We start from the raw sequence: 6,692 nt of genomic DNA on the forward strand, positions 1-6,692 counted from the left end.
GTCCATGAGTCCAAAGTCTGCCGGTGCATACACCAATCCTCACACTGAATCCAGGCTGCCTTGAGTCGCTACGTCCTTCTTTTTGCCACGTCGGGATTCCGACAGTTTGCTGGGTTGCTGTTTGGAGGTCCTGTCTGCATTTGTCCTGCTGGGTTGGTGGTTGTGTGGAGTGTTGTTCAACAGGACTGGAACTCCCAGCCGTGCCTATCACCAGATTTTGATGCCAACATTGAAGAGTGTTTTCCTTCGTCAAGTTCAAGATAAAAACAGACCGTCTAACACACGTAGCTTAGTCATATTATAATCTATTAGTTTGCAGTGATTTGGATTCCTTGCATGGATTGCTCTTCTGGTCGTTGCTATGTTTGTTTCTACTGTGGAGGTTCGTGTGAGTGATTGACAGGTTGCCGCTGAAGCCACTGCCTAGGAGATGGACTTTTGCTAGGAGGACCTCTTGTGGACTGTCTTGTGCTGTTTTTTTTTGGACGGACCCGTGTGTGTGTGTGTGTGTGTGTGTGTGTGTGTGTGTGTGTGTGTGTGTGTGTGTGTGTGTGTGTGTGTGTGTGTCTGAGCAGCCTCTAAACATTTATTGAGAGTGTGTGAGTGAGTGTGTGAATAGTGTACACCTTTTTAAATAGTAAAGATTTGTAATAAATATATATTTTTATACTGGAATTGTTGCCTCTGTAGTTCTGTTGTGTTGCTGCCACCAAACCAAAGAACTTGCTGGAAAAGTATGTTATTGAATTTAATGAATTGAGTCCCAGCTCTCCAATTGGGTGACGTCAAGATACATTTTCTTACATTTCTGTATTACACAAGATATCATATTTCAGTCTACTTATCGATTTGCATAAGCCTCTCTATTTTCATATTCCATATTCACACACTTCCTCACTCCTTTTCAATCAGATTATGTTTTTTCATCAGTATGAAGGGGCGGAGCAAGGTGAGGTATGTGTGTGCGTGTGGATTCAGTGGGTGGCTCCAAAAGAGGAGCGCTATAGAAAGTGACAGAACTGGAGGGGTGACTGTTAGTGACAGTGTGAGACAAAGAGGAACAGGACAGAACAGGAATTTTGTAATGAAACATTTAGACTTACTCTCTCCTAAGGTGCGTTGCAGACCTGCTATTTCCATTCAGCTCTAAAACTCCCACAGTAGGTATGTTTTGTTTTCTTCATCATTCGGCTCTACAACACAAACGGCTATAGTTTTGTTTCCTTGTAATGTAGAAATATAAATTCTGATCCTGAAGATACTGTTTCTTATCGCCACCTATCACACTGCTAGTACAGCCCCAATCTGTGGATATATCTCACATTGGGAATTCACAATAACATTGTCTGTGCTGTTTTACAGACTTAATTGTTGTGTATACACACTATGTGGACAGCCCTCCAATAAATCCTACCTTTTATAAAGGCTCTACAGTCTTGTTGAAACTGTTGAGGAGAGGGGTTGATTCAACTGTATAGTCATTGTAGAGGCTGTATTTTATGATGCTGTTTCATATTGTGATGCGTGACTAATGTATTGTATGCCTAATTTATGTAAATTGCAGGTGGAGTAAATATTAGCTAGGTGTGCCTAATTAAATGCTCCTGATGCAGCCAAACAACAGAGCAGCTAATAAGGAGTATTTACAAGGTCAAACAAAAGTAGAGATGTGTAGCCAACTTTTTCATTTTAAATTAAAAGTCCTACATGGAATTGCACTGTTATGAACATGTACTGTGTGTTGACAGGCCACCATAACACACAATTTAACAATAATAATGAATATGCTTCCTTCAGCAAGGCAACTGTCACAGACATTCAAAACTAAATTTTCAACCCATCATGAAAAAAAGCTGGCATTGATTATTTCTGCAAATCATGGGATATATTGAATGTTTAAGACCCAAAAATGATTTTCTTAATTATGGTTCATATCAGCCTCGTGTCACACTTTCAGAGACGCACAATGTCACATTGTAAGGTTTAGGTAACAAATCTCTCTGAATTCATTTAGAAAAAACATCAGGGTTTGTGTTTAAGTAATAACTTAACAACATAGCCAGCGTAAACAAATAACAACCTCACATAGCAGGCTTGAATGTGAAAGTCCTGTGTTGCCGTTAGTTGACTTTCTCGATTGTTATAATATACGGAACTTTGAGTAATGCGTTGCTCAATGTACTTTGTCATTTTGTCTGTACTTCCTTCATTGTACTATTGTTTGGACCGAATGCAAAAATCTTGAAATTAATTGCGCAAAAAAATGAAAAATGCAGACTGGGCTGCAATATTTTTATTGAAGCAACAACAATCTCTTTGTGACCATGTAGGCAATTTACAGTTGAGAAGGAAAACAGTCACGTCAGCATTATGTCATGGATCTACTCATATGTCTGTATTCATGTGCAGACATGGTGCTGTGTTTACCTCATCTCAGCAGTCAGTCTAAGGGGATGTGACTAAGTATGTGACCATGGCTGTATGTACGAATATAAGGCAACACTCAAAAATGTACAAAAAAGTTTTATTCTAAAGTATTTAATAATAACTAGCCCTTCCACATGTCAGCTATGTCTTGTGTTCAAAATATAACCACAACTGAACTGAGCTACTGACACTACACTCACCTGAAAATATGTCCTGCAATCAGAGAAATATTTGAGATTTTACAATGGAGAAGAACACAGAGTGAAGGGAATCTAAAGAGCTGGAATTCCAGGTCACAGGATCACAGGAAACCTACCAGACAATGTTACACTGTGAGAGAGCAGTGGGGCTTGTTTCATTCTTTAAAGGTGTGTTAAAAAACAGTTTCCTAGCAGAAGTTTGACTATCTTTATTATATTCACTTCAAGTTAACTTATGTGTCGTAGTAGCAGTTATCTCAATGAAAAAGAGATTGGTAAATTAGCATGCTGGTGTTCTTTGGGTTACCCAGACTGTATTGATCAACTGAGTAAGGGTAGTTATCCAAGAGCAGGTATGTGACCACAGGAACAGGATTTGACATGTTGTTTTTAGAAGACTGAGGGTATAGTGTAAACATACTTTTTTCTTTCTAATTTGGGTTTATGGAGAATGAGGAATAGGAAAGTTTAAACTGTACACCCACATATGTTGGTGTTTCCGTGTACTAAGTGAAACCAGGGTGCACACCTTCCAGCTGGTATGTGAAGTATTTTTTTCTGGCATTTCCCCACTAGCCAGTCATTCGTGTGTCATAAAACTTGAAACATGAAATGTCATGGCACTGTATCTTTCTTGCTCTTGTTCTTAAAATCTTAAAATACAACCATAGGAGACTGTTGTAGAATAAAACCGTTCTATAGCAGTCATCACCTGTAATCATGTCAGTCAGCTGTTCTTGATTAAATTTGTACAAGTATCATCTTAATTGTGTTTGACAAGCTTTTATTTATTTTTTTTCGGCAGCAAAGTAGATTTGTAATTGATCATTTAGGATTAACAAGCGAGATGATAACACTGCTCATTTCATTTAGTCACAATGGATGTGAGGAAAGGGGCTGACTTGTAGTCTACGAGCATAGACACGTCTATCCTCATCACTGTGAGAAATCTTTTCCACTGTAGACAGTGAACAAGAATGTACAAACATCAGACACTGTAGACGATGTTTAGCTTTCAAACAAGAACAAGCATGCATTCACCAATTCCTCCTAACTCACACTGATTTTAATCAGCTCGCCAATAATGTCACCTTTTTTTTCCCTTTCAGAGCACCTATGTCTAACACAACCCTGACGGTGATGGGAGAGCTGATCTGTCCCCTGCTACAGACGATGCAGGAGCACAGTCTCAACAACAAAACACAGGCAACTACGGTGGTAGTTTTCTTCCACGGCCTGGTCTCCTTCCTGGGGATTCTTGAGAACGCCCTCATACTCTGGGTGGTGGGGTTTCGCCTGCGGGGCCGCACAGTGGCCTCCATCTGGGTGCTCAACCTTGCCGCGTCGGACTTCCTAACAACTCTGACGCTGCCCCTCTTCACCTACTACCTTTACTCCTCACACAGCTGGGAACTTGGAAACCTACTTTGCAAATTGTACTCTTCCATCTTCTTCTTGAACATGTTTGTGTCAGCCTTTATCCTGGCAGCCATTTCTCTGGACCGATGCCTTCTTGCAGTCAAGCCAGTGTGGTGCCAGAATCATCGCTCAGTGGCCGGAGCATGGAAGGTGTGTCTGTTAGGTTGGCTGTGGGCAGCAATTAATACGTTACCTTACTTAACCTTCCGCTCTGTGACTGAGAAACGAGATGGGAGGAAACTGTGCTATCATAACTTTGCCCTGTACACATCCTCCCAAGCCACTCTGGACAGAGATTGTAAAGTGAGGCAGGCGGCGACGGCCATCTCCAAGTTGCTGCTGGCATTCCTGTTTCCCCTGGTGTTGATTGCAGGAAGCTACATCCAGATCGTTCTCAGCCTGAGGAACAGGAGCAGGAGAAGGAGGAATCAAAGTGCCAGCAGGTGCACTGATGCACTGTTTGTGTCCGAAAAAGATGGGGCATCAGGAACACCTACCCCTACAACACCAAAAAAGATCTTCCTCAAGCCTCTGGCCTCCGGCCCATCTAAAACCCTGGCAACTTCTACTTATTCCTCCACTACCCCAAATCAGACCAATCGCGGTCAGCTGTCCCAAAGCTTCACCAGGATGGTGACATTTGTGATTGCAGCATTTTTACTGTGCTGGGCTCCCTATCACATCCTTTGTGTGATCGAAGTGACAGCCCAGTACTGGCCTAAAAATCTTGACCTGGTGGAGGTGGGGCTTCCCTGGGCCATGATATTTGTTGTCTTGAACCCTGTGTTGAACCCCATTCTATATGCTTTCAGCTGTCCCAAATTCTGTGTTAGAATACGACAGAGTCTGGGATCTGTGTTTGACGGTCTGGTAGAGGAGGAAGGGGGGTTAAAGATGGTGCCAGGGAAAACTTTAAGAGCTCATATAAGGCGGAAGAGCAGTCGGGATGTGAAACTTTCATGACAAGATGTTGGCCTAATCAATGGACGCCCTCTGACCTATCAAAGCTGTGATCATGCTTTGGAATGTAAAAAAGGATATGGAAGAGGAATTAGTAGTATAGTTTGATTCCATATTTTTATCAATGCTCGGAGGTGGTTCTAGGGTTCGCAATGTCCATCCTTCGCTTGGTCCGTCAACCACGTTGGTCCTGAAATATCTCAATTATTGGATGGATTGCCATGAAATTTGTTACAGATTTACAAGTTACATCGGAGGTCCCCAGAGGATGAATCATACAGACTTGGGTGATCCCCTGACTATTCCTGTAGAGCCACCATGAGGTTGACTCTTTTTTAAAAATATTGAAATACATTGACAACTAGTGGATTGATTGCAATGATATTTGCTAAAGACATTGAATGTATATCCCCCAGAGAATAGGAATAGCTTTGGTGACGCACTGACTCATTTCATTTTATCCAATAATTCACCAAATGACTGCAATACAAAACTTCCATCTGCCTCAACTGTATTTTGTATTTTCTGTTCATTAGCAAATGTTAGCATTGACATAGAACACATTACACCTTAATAACATCAGCATATTTTTATATTCTTCTTCAGAGGCCTACATGGAAATTATTTTTGTCAGTTTCTCTGTATGACTTTGGTACATTTGAAATACATTTTGTAGAAATAAGTTGCCTGGTTTGTTTGTTTTTTTCAAGACATTCAGTCCCCTTTTCCAGTAAAAGTTTACTGTAAAGGGGTTTTTAGTGAAATGACATGTTATCATTTGATTTGTGTGCCAATAACAATAAACACAAGGGGTCACAAGATAAATGTGAGGAGTCATGAGATGAATAAAGGGACAGGAAAACAAATACATTTCTGCTGCACCAAATGTGCTTTTATTAAATGAGAATAGTAAGCAAACAGAAACATATTTTGAAAGACTCAAACCATAAACTCATGTTGCTGTAAATTGGGGCTTTGTGCTATGCAGATTTTAGTCACCAGAGATCAGTATAGCACCGATGACACAAACAGACATTAAATGAAAACCATAGGATTATGCTTTTCAGGTCGTGTAATCCAGGTGCACTTTAAATCTGAACTGTTGAACGTCTGACCACCTTTCTGAGTGATAGGATTTGATCATATCTAATATCCATTTTTGATTGACTGTCTCATCACTGCAGCCACAATTGTCCGCTTCCATCACACTCAATCAGACACACACACACACACAGAGAGAGAGAGAGAGAGAGACTGGGCTGTAATGTAGGCCACAGCAGTGTTGGATTACCATTGAGGTAGTTGTAATTTGGAGAGAATATTAGAGAGTGAAGATCCAGAATATAAAGACAGAGCAGGATTAAACCTAACGGTCCACAATGGTCCACTTTCCTCTCAGCCATCCAGTTCAGATTATCATTCTCTCTCTCTCTCTCTCTCTCTCTCTCTCTCTCTCTCTCTCTCTCTCTCTCTCTCTCTCTCTCTCTCTCTCTCCTCTCTCTCTCTCCTTCCTTTGAGACTATTACATTTCTATCTCTCATCCTCCCTGTTTTCTTGCCTTATATTTATTTTCCAATTTGGCCTGCAAGATTTACTGCAAAAAAGGGCACAAAGATGTTGTTGGCTCATAATATAACCAGTTCAAGTTTACTCATTCGCACACAGTCCTAAATTATTTCTAATAAT

At 40.8% G+C, this 6,692-nt stretch overlaps 1 pseudogene across 2 annotated transcripts; it reads left to right on the top strand.

The window, feature by feature from the left end:
• The first annotated feature begins 1,032 nt into the window (after nucleotides 1-1,032).
• LOC311011094 (prostaglandin D2 receptor 2 pseudogene) lies at nucleotides 1,033-6,443 on the top strand (annotated as a pseudogene). 2 transcript variants are annotated; one of them, XR_014599433.1, is made up of 2 exons: nucleotides 1,033-1,164; nucleotides 3,737-6,443. The product of XR_014599433.1 is annotated as a prostaglandin D2 receptor 2 pseudogene (transcript). The 2 variants fall into 2 exon arrangements; XR_014599434.1 differs by having other exon boundaries at nucleotides 1,033-1,160.
• Nucleotides 6,444-6,692: the final 249 nt, after the last annotated feature.

The sequence above is a fragment of the Eutrigla gurnardus genome, assembly GCF_963514095.1.
Source record: "Eutrigla gurnardus genome assembly, chromosome: 3".
NCBI lineage: Eukaryota > Metazoa > Chordata > Actinopteri > Perciformes > Triglidae > Eutrigla > Eutrigla gurnardus.